The sequence below is a fragment of the Leopardus geoffroyi genome, chromosome B4 (genome assembly GCF_018350155.1).
Source record: "Leopardus geoffroyi isolate Oge1 chromosome B4, O.geoffroyi_Oge1_pat1.0, whole genome shotgun sequence".
NCBI lineage: Eukaryota > Metazoa > Chordata > Mammalia > Carnivora > Felidae > Leopardus > Leopardus geoffroyi.
Window position 1 is genome coordinate 21,522,331 of NC_059341.1, and position 10,467 is coordinate 21,532,797.

At 49.0% G+C, this 10,467-nt stretch overlaps 1 protein-coding gene across 10 annotated transcripts in view; it reads left to right on the forward strand.

The window, feature by feature from the left end:
- The window catches only part of MSRB2 (methionine sulfoxide reductase B2), a 33,701-nt gene extending 26,316 nt beyond the window's left edge, over positions 1 to 7,385 (forward strand). For 6 of the 10 annotated variants that reach the window (XR_006708573.1, XR_006708574.1, XR_006708575.1 and 3 more), the window contains one exon: positions 116 to 2,646. The gene's annotated coding sequence lies outside the window, so the exon portion shown is untranslated. Of the gene's footprint in view, positions 1 to 115; positions 2,647 to 6,501 lie in introns of those variants that run through there. The other 4 variants (XR_006708583.1, XR_006708581.1, XR_006708580.1 and 1 more) reach the window with 4 other exon arrangements.
- Positions 7,386 to 10,467: the final 3,082 nt, after the last annotated feature.

The following is a 10,467-nucleotide window of genomic DNA, read 5'->3' on the forward strand; positions in this document are numbered from 1 at the left end:
GTAATAATACGAATTAGAAATTGCAGGGAGGCCAAGAGAGCAGGACTGCTTTTGTAAGGAGAGCTCCTTCTGGCTGGTGTTGGTGGGTATTCCTCTGAAGCATGTCTTCCTTCAGGCTGATCAAAGGATCCCAGTGGTTGGGTTGGCTGTAATCGGACTTAGGAAAGGAAGGAGCGGACCCGTGTCACATCGCCACCAGCGTGCACATCCCGTCCTGAATGATGCCATCAGGCTCAGCTCAAAAGGTGAGTCGAGAACGGGCCCCGGCAAGCACTCCCGCGACTTGCAAAGGTGTAAATCCCAGCCCGAAGGCTGGCTGATGACCCGACGGGTGTTCTCCCTGTGGCCACGGGCGTGCTGGACCCACCATTGGTCTGAGGGGTGTCAGAGGCCTGTTCCTCACAGATTTGTTAAATCATCACATTGTACACCTGAAACGCATATAACGTGTATATTAACTATACTTGGATTAAAAAAAGAAAGCAAGCCCGTCCTCAGGAATAGCCCAAGGATGTTTCTCCAAGGTTATCTGTCATGGTTTGATCCCGGCATAGGCCGCAAACAGCACTCTCCATCCGCCCGGGGCAAGGGTGGCCTGCGAGGGGCCACTGGGGCCGGAGGACTCCAGGAAAAGGCCGTTTTCTCAAGACGTCAGCAAGTGAGGAATTCTTCACAGAAGGGGCTGTCGGCAGGCTCGCGTCTGCCCAACTTCCTCTCCTCACGCTCTCTGACCTTTCTCCCACCTTAGGACGCACTAACTGAGGGTCCCCCGAGTCTGGCTCTGGGGAGCAGGGGTGGGAGCACGGCCTTGGCGGCCGGCTGAGAAGCTTCTGGTCGTTTCCTCTGCACAGGGGGCACCCGTGGGGCTGCCTCCCGTCTGTGTAAGGGAGGGAGGTTTGTGTCTGCGAAGTCACCCACGACGAGGTCCTGGAGTGTTCCCACGGACGGGATGCCCTCCTCCCCGAGAGTCGTCGTGAACAAAAGAGTGCTTCCTGTTACATTTAGATGCCGATTATCAGGGAGGGGGTAGTGATTGATGAGATGAGGGTGCAGGGAGCGTTCTCTCCGTCGTAGGAGTATTTGGCTGCTTGGTAACTGTTCACAGCCTGTTTCTTCCTCGTGCGCAACCTGAAATCATTTTCTTTGTAAATGTTAAAAGCCGTGTGAAAAACACCCAACCACCTCGATGAGTCCTCTTTGGACTTCCATCAGCAGCACGGCAGCCTCTGAATAAACTGTAATTTCCTTCACCCCACCTGTTGAGAACATTTAGGCCACATTTAGGAAAAACAACAACAACGACACCTGGATAGGGGTCTCAAGAACAATTAGCAATTAAAATAATCTATGTTCTCCACCTCCGTATCAACACGGCCGCTTGACTCATTTCCGTCTCAGGCACAGCCTCGCTCGGGAGCACCGTCCTCCCCCATTCGGAGCCGTCGGAATCACCGGAGGCATCTTAGGTGTTGGGAGGCATCTCTCCGTGTTCGAGAATCTATCGGCGCATCACTCACTTTAGAACCGAACTCGATGCCTTTTCCAGAGAATAGGCTTCTAGGGGTCACCGGTCCTCCCCTCAAGTCTCCACCGCTCGGGACTAAAGAAAGTGCCTGGCCCGGGGCGGGTGCACCTGTGCTGTCTGTTACCCCCTCCCCCAGCTGCCCGGACCCCAGCCACAGCCTGGGCTTTCCCTAAAGATACTCCTCTGTGGGGGTTATTCCCGGAGTCACCGACCCCCAGCACCATAAAATGCCACAGAGAGAAGGGAATGAAAAGTCACTGGGTCCAACCCCTGTGGATTTTACAGGTAAACAAACTGAACCCCGGAGAGACTTACCTAGCTAGTGGCAGCCATGACACCCAAGGTTCCTGAACCTCAGCCCACTTTCTCCCCTGGGTGGTCTTCATGGGCAGAAACTGGATTCGGTGGTCTCTGTCTTGGAAAAGCAAGATGTCAACTTCACCTCAGGCGTTCTTTGCTAACTTTGCCTGGAGGCTTTCCCAAGGCCATGGTCAGGCCCAAGAGCCTGAGAGCTCCAGAAAACATGGCAGCGCTCCATATAAGGGGGTGGCCATCCTACAGCGCCTCGTTTCCCCTTCCCGAACCTCCCCAGAGACCAGACACGGAGGCCTGCAGCAGGGCTAGGACTTCTATGAGGCGGGAAAGGCAGCTCACTGGTCGGGGCACTCGCCCTCAGACCCTAGGGGCGGCGGATGCTAAGATCATTCCGAGATCGGAACAACGACCACATGGACAGAGCTGCTCCCTGGGGCCTCCTCCCCAAGGTCAGAGACCCTGGGACAATCCATAGGCAAGGTTGGGAGGAGCCACCTAAGGGTCCCCTGTTGCCAAGACACATTGAGGGATGGTCACCACATGACCCTCTACAAAATGTCCTCAGTGGGCCGGGGTCTTCAGTTCAGCAACGCTTCCAGAATGTCCGAGCTGAGCGTCACAGTGCTTTGCCACGGACAGCAAGCCCCCGGAGCCCGGGGACCCCCCCCCCCAACCGCCACTGATCAGTGTGCACTTAACAAAAATGCTCGGGCTCATTCTAAACACAGGTTGATAGTTTAGGATGCAGAATAACCGATCGATGACAGTGATAGTAAAACATAAAGCAGTAAATAGTAAAAAAAAACTTTTATGAGCCTTTAAACATTTTTTTTTCCACTTGCTATGATTTTGTTTTGAAATCTAGGCGTGCTTGCATGAGAACTGTAATATTTATGAGTCCTTGGACTATTTTATGAATTTATGTATTTTTTTAGGAAATTGTTTCTAAAGTGGGGGCATTTTGTTCCTAGTTCGTTTCAATCAGTATGCTTAATGTTTTCTGTGAATTTAAAATTGCCTCCTTGAGGTGCCTGGGTGGCTCAGTTGGTTAAGCATCCAACTCTTGATCTGGGCTCAGGTCATGATCTCACAGTTTGTGAATTTGTGAGTTGTGGAGCCTCACGGATTCTCTCTCTCCCTGTCTTTCCCTCTCTCTCTGCACCTCCCCTGCTTGTATGCAAGCATACATTTCTCTCTCTAAAGATAAATAAACATTAAAATAAAATAAAATTTGTTTGGTTCTAAGTAAATCTCTGAAAGAATATTGATCAAAATTAATCTTTTCACATCACTAGTATTTTTTTTTTAATTTTTTAAATGTTTATTTATTTTTGAGAGAGACAGAGCACAAGCGGGAGAGGGGCAGAGAGAGAGGAAGGCAGAATGTGAAGCAGGCTCCGGGCTCTGAGCTGTCGGCACGGAGCACGACACGAGGCTCGAACTCATGAACCTGAGCCGAAGTGGGACGCCCAACCAAATAAGCCACCCAGATGCCCCAGCTGTATCCCTTTTAAAGTATGTTCCCAGAGGGAGACCTGGGTGGCTCAGTCGGTCGAGCACCGACTTCGGCTCGGGTCATGATCTCAGGTTTGTGAGTTGGAGCCCCACGTCGGGCTCTGTGCTGACAGCCCAGAGCCTGCTTCGGATCCTGTGTCTCCCTCTCTCTCTGCCCCTCCCCCCTTCTCTCTCTCTCAAAAATAAAATAAACATAACAATTTAAAAGCAAAAGGGTTTAAAGTATGTTCAGGGAACCTCAAACTATTGTAGTCTGAGCATTAAAAACGAATGGGGTTTCATTGTTGTAGCCCCAGGCTGGTGAAGCCTGAATGTACCCTGTATGCCTGTCATGATTGTAATGCTCAGTTAAAGAGATTATCCAGACAAAACATTTCTTTCCTCTTTATTCATATCTTGATAGAAAAAAAAATGGCATGAAAAATTAATCCAGTTAAAACTCCACCAAGATATTTCTGACCTATGACACGGGCAAATTCCAAACGTTTGCTAGCACGCTCTGGTGGTGGGACTCTGGAGAGACAGGTTTCACGATACAAAATGGCACAACCAACCGAAGGGCAATTTGACAATATCGGTCAGAAAACCTACACTCGACCTTTGACCCGGCAACTTCACTCCTAGGAATTGATCCCAAAGATACATCGGGGGAAATAAGACCGGGAGCGTGCAACGCGGTTAGTAAAAGCGAGACTGGAAATAATCCAGATGTTCTTCAGTCGGGCGAAGACGGAACAAACTAGGCTCGGGCACACAATGGAGCATTGTCCAGTTACAAAAAGAAATGAAGGGCTGCTCTATATGTTATTACGGATTGATCTTCAGGACATAGTGTTCAGTGAAAAAAAACCACAGTGGAGGATAATGTGGGCAATGTCCTGCTATCGATCTGATAAAGAGGGAGACTTCTCCAAGGAAATTCCTTTGTAGATTTGCGTTAGAAACCGTGAAAATAGTTTATATAATTCTCAAACAAAATTAAATTTAAAAAAGCAATTCCCAAGCAATCAAGACCAAAGCGAAGCGATGCACCCAACTGTATCATGTTAGCAGCATAACCACAGAGAGGCACAGTCTTAAGTGATTTTAAAACGTGGTGATTTGACTGCGTATCTATAATGGGCTGTTCCAGAGGACAGAAAGAACTGCGAGAGAAAAACTGTTAAACTATTCTCAGTGTCATACTTTTGGCAATGACGTTACTGTCATTGGGAACGGGGATTTTCGGTACGGAAGCAAGGAGAAACCCACGTCAGATGGATAAGGTTGACTGAAGACCCTATAGGTTTCAATTTGATTGGAAATACCTGTATGAAATCATATTAAACTTATTATTTTTTTCTCTGAAAAAGAGAATTTCCCAACTCTATCCTCAAAGAGGTCTAAAAACAAGGAGCATTCCAGGGGCACCCGGGTGGCTCACTCAGTTAAGCATCTGAGTCTTGACTTTGGCTCAGGTCATGATCTCACAGTTCATGGGATCAGAGCCTGGGTTGGGCTCTGCCCTGACGGCATGGAGCCTGGAACCTGCTTTGAATTCTTTGTTTCCCTTCCTCTCTCTGCCCCTCCCCTGCTCGCTCTCTCACTCTCAATATACATACATACATACATACGTACATACATACATACAAAGAACAGGACACCTGGGTGGCTCAGTCGGTTAAGCGTCCGACTTCAGCTCAGGTCATGAGCTCCCGGTTTGTGGATTTGAGCCCACATCCGGCTCTGTGCTTGACAGCTCAGAGCCTGGAGCCTGCTTCGGATTCTGTGTCTCCCTCTCTCTCTGCCCCTTGTCTGCTCACACTCTGTCTCTCTCAAGAATAAATAAATGTAAATAAATAAATAAATAATAAATACAAACAAGGCACATTCCAATGGGGGTAAGCAGTTTCTGGTCTCTTACTATTTCCCACTTGAAGAATCAGATGACTCAGAGGTGGGGCAGGGAGAGTAAAAGATGAACCAGGAATATCTTGTCACAGCCTCGCGACAAGGAGGCTATCTAGCACCTGAACACGATCATGTCACAAGCACCCAAGACCCGAACTGAGAGGGCCCACACAGTCTAAAGATGGGACAGTTGGAGGGTCGGTAAGATTAGCGTCTACAAGAGAGCACAACCCTTCAGGTGTGTTCCCGCCTTGAGTTCCTAATGGTAAAAATAAAACATCCATTGGGCCACTTTTGAGGACTTTAACCAAGTCATTATTCTGAAAAGCGCCTGCTACAGACTGAATGCTTGTAACCCCCCCAGACTTCATATGTTGAAACCCAGTGCCCGTTGCGACGGCACTTGGAAGTGGGGCCTTGGGCAGTAATTGTGTCGCGAGGCTGGAGTCCTTAGGTCATGGATGGGTCTGGTGCCCTTCTAAGAGACTCCAGGGAGCTCCCTTCCCGTCTCTGTACATGAGAACGTAGCAAGATGGCCATCTGTCAGCGAGGAATGGGCCTTCACAGACATCGAACCTGCCAGCGCCTTGATCTTAGAATTCCCAGTCTCCGCGCTGTGAGAAATAAATTTCTGTGGTTTATAAGCCACCCAATCTACTGTATTCTGTTGTAGCGTCCACGTGGACTGAGAGATGGGCAGATAAAAGGAAGGACCCAGGCGCTGATCCTGCCTTACCTATAGGGCCTTGACTTGGGGATCGTCAAATCCTTGATTTTAGAGAGGCCTCTCTTTATAGAAGTAATCCAGACAATAAACAGATACAACATTCAGCACCAGCATTTTGTCCCTAATAAAACAACAGATCCAGGTAATCATCAAAAAAAAAAAAAAAAAAAAAAAAAAAAAGAGAGAGAGAGAGAGAAACAAGGAGACATTTGAAGTAATCTTACCCCAGAATTCAGAATTCCAGACTAAAACTGATGAAGTGGCCGTCTGTTTGTTTCTGGGTTTTTTTGTTTGTTTTTTTGAGAGAGGGCACAAGTGAGTGAGGGGCAGAGAGAAAGAGAATCCCACAAGGGGCAGAGAGAGAAAGAGAGAAGCTGGGTTTATCCGAAGCAGGGCTCGAGCTCAGCCGAAGCGGGGCGCGGGCTCGCGAACCGTGAGATCATGGCCTGAGCCAAAGTCAGACGCTTAACGGACTGAGCCGCCCAGGTGCCCCTGAGCCAATGAAGCTCTAACTGCTAACTCTTCATAGTTCCCAGGTCCCTGGTGGAGTCTCCCGAGCAGCTGAGCTCCAGTACAGCTTTGCTGAGGATAGTAAGGGAGGAAAAACAATTTCCTCCCGGGTCCAGATGGTCACTGAGAATACACCACCTGTCGGGAGCATTCGATATGTATCATATTCGATATGTATCATCTCATTGAATCCCTACAACAACGCTGTGAGATGGGTATTGGGACTCCCATTCTACAGATGAGAAGTTGAAGTGACCATGTTGGGATCTGAACCCAGATCTTTCTGATTCCAAAATCTGTGTTTGGGGCACTACTTTATAGGTAACTTGGACCCTCTGCCCCCATCAAGTTATGTGCCACGGATCTAACATCCCAGATCGATCTGCCAGCGAAGATCCTGGCCTTAAAACCCAGGAGAAACGGCAGAGCCAGCCCTGCTGGGGCAAGAAGCCAGTTTTTTTTTTTTTAGCAGTGCCAGATTGGCCCCACCCTAGGGTGCAGCTGAGCTGAACCCCATCTGTGATGGCTCTTGGACATGGGATTTCCAGGCCACTTGAAAGATAAAACCCCAACCCAGGAAGCTGCAAGACGCGTCTGGGACATCACAACGAGTCGGCTCGGGAAAACGTGCAGAGGGGCCCTGAGAGAACGCGGCTGCTGTCCCCGCGGCGGGAGGTGGAGCCGGCAGCGGCCCAAGCGGAGGGACCCCGGGGCCTCGCGGGGCTGGCGCAAAATTGTCCCTGTCCCCCGTCCCCCGTCCTGGTTCCGCCTGCTCCCCTGCTGCCCGGGGCACTTCCGTGCACCTTCCAGGAAACAGAGTGTGTCCGTCAGCTGCTTTACTCGAAAACTCCACAAAGCCTTTTACTGCTCTGCCAAATGCTGGGAAAGAAAGAAAGAAACCAAGCATGTGAATTTCCCTTCTTGATGCTCCATAGTGGCCTTGTTGGGATCCCTAGACGCGCTGTGCCCTTTCTCGAGGGGAGCCTGCAGGGCCTCTGCAAGAAAGCCCCTACCTTCCCTCCTGGGTCTCAGCTTCCAGTCGCCTCCTCAGGGGGGAAAAACCTGTGAGCTCCGGGACCAGGTCAGATCCTCCCCTCACGCACCCTGGACTCTCTCGCATTACCTACTGCACCCGCACTTCATGAATTATGTAATTACTTAACATTCTTCCTCTCTTGATGATGGGCTGCAGGCGTCTGGATATGGTTTCCCAGCTGCTACTTAGCCACGGTCCCTCCATCCCTTTTTGTGGAGGAACCGAATGCGGGTTTAAATGGCAAGTCTCACGTGTGGCTTAGAAAGCCAGAGTCTGATGGCGCCTTGGCTTGGAGCAGCAGGCCCTGGAGACATCTCCAAAGGCAAGACTGGTCCTCTTGGTGGAGGTGATGGGCTCAGAGGGGGGCCTCCCCACGTCTGTCATGCCACTGCTGTTTTTCTGGGACCTACACAGTACCTGGTTCACAGCAGGTGCTCACTAAATGCCCCACTGGATGACTGACTGCTAGTCTGAGTCACGGGCTGCACAAAGTGTTTCTGACGTACAGAGTTCGGATGACCTTATGTCGATCCTGTGCCTGGCTTGTCCTGCTCTGTGCCCTATCCTTTCCAAGAATGTCCTAAGTTTTTTGTTTTCTTTTTTTAATGTTTATTTCTTTTTGAGAGAGACCGAGAGAGTGTGAACAGGGAAGGGGCAGAGAGAGAGAGGGAGACACAGAATCGGGAGGAGGATCCAGGCTCTGAGCTGTCAGCACAGAGCCCGACACGGGGCCCGAACTTACGAACCATGAGATCCTGACCTGAGCTGAAGTCGGACACTTAACTGAGCCACCCAGGCGCCCCAAGGTATTTATGTTTTTGAACCAACTTCTACACGGGTTAGCCAAAGCTCTTTTAGACATAGGCTCTAAGCTAGAAGTGAAGACAGAAGTTGTTTTTCTCTCATCTGCAGAAAAGTGATCAGCTGCTAGCCCACTCCTGCCCCATGTGTTTTATAAAGGGTAATACTGACCTCAAATTCTTCTTTTTGAAGAGGAAGGGGAGAGTTGGTCATAATTCTATTTTTTCCCAACAGCTAACACTCAAGTCCTGGGAGGAAACTGGCCACCATACAGGCAGGGGTGAAAATCCCTCGCTCAGAGCTCTAAATCCCTTTTTTACATTGATTCTAGGTTCAAGAATTTACATGCAAATCACTTTTTTTCTTATATGAGAGTGATAAACATTCAGTTTGGGAAATTCAGAAAATACAGATATGCCAAAAGAAGAAAATCTAACTCATCATAACCCAATGCCCAGAGACAGTCACGATGCATATTTTGAGATCGTTTTTCTCCCATGAAAATATATCCTTTTTTAAAAAAAAAAAATGAAAGCATATTGGGGACCGTTGAAAAAAAATTCATACAGAATGTATAATATACCTGCACTGTTCACCAGCAGCATTGACGGCTGTGAACATCTAGTAATTGTGTGTGTATGTGTGTGTGTGTGTGAATGGAGTATTTCAGATAAAGTTGGCATCCTCTTGGTTTCTCTTTACAATTCCATTCTCGTCCCTCATTCCCCAAGAGTAATCAATAACGTGAATTGATATCTCTGTCTCTTTCCAGGCTGTGTGTGTGTGTGTGTGTGTGTGTGTGTCTAGCGTATGTGTTTACATTATTTAAATAAAAGGTAATATCTGTGCAGATTGATCTGAAACCTGTTACTCCCAGTCTACAGTTTTTAGATCTCCGTGTTGCTTTATGTAGTACCAACTGATTTGCCGGAACAGCTATGTAGCATTCTGTTGTATGAATAGATCACATTTCATTTACTCCACGACTGCTAAAATTTCGGTTGTATCCAATATTTTACTATCACAGCCATTGCTGCAAGGAAACCCCCTGTACAAGCTACTGTGTGCCCTCCTTCAAGGGTTTCTTGAGACGTGTATTCAGAGCTAGGATTGCTGGTGGAGCCGTATCAGTCTTTCAAGACGCCAGGTTTCAGACCGCTTACGTGGGTCCCAATCGCACGGGCCAGAGATTGTATCTCACTCTTTTTCATTACCCTTCTGGGCGTGATTGGCCGTGAATCTAAGCCACACGCTGTTTTGTGCACTTAATACTTAATGCATCTTGAACACCTTCTCACATAAATACTCTCGCATATAATTTTAAAAGGCGAAAGATTTATGCGATCTGAAGAGAAACCAGAGTATCTCCCATATAATTTTAAAGCATATTATGTTGAATGGCCATGCCACTATTTATGTAGCAAATGGCCTGCCATCGGACCTTCACATTTCCGCTCCCCAGGTTTGCCACTAGAAATGGCACCCGGGAACTTTTATAGCAGAGTAGTGACGAGGGCAGACTTTAGATTCAGACACAACCTGGCGTTGCCTCTGGGCACCCCACCCCCCACTTGCCAGCCATGCAGCCCTGGGCAGGCCCCTGGATCTCACGGGGCAGCAGGACCGCTGAAGGTCAGCCCCTGAGGCCAGCTACTGTTTGAATCCTGATTCTGCCCTGTACGAGGTATGTGGCCCTAGGAGAGTTCTCTAACTCCTCTGTGCCTCAGTCTCCTTTTCTGTAAAATTGGACACGATAATAACAGCACCCGGCTCAGAGGCTGTTGGAAGGACGATGCAATGTAATGGATGGTTTTAGCCCAGTCTGGCATTTGAGAGTATCTAGCGTTCACGATGTGCCTACTCTCCAGTCTAATTGGAAGAAAACAGAATTGGCACCGAAAGGGACCAGCAAAAGTCACGTCTGATTTGCCCAGATGGAGGAAGCGAAGCCCGGGGGAGGTAGCGATTGGCCCGCGGCTGCACAGGGAGTTGCTGTCAGATCAGTCTGTGGAAACCAAATGAGCAGGGGGCCACCGGTGTGCTCCCTCTGGTGCCTCGAGGTGACATGAGAGGAAAGCGAGAATGCCACGCATCTGTAAAGTGTCACTCCTTCCGCATAGACCTTCCACGGAGTCCCACGACGGCTCT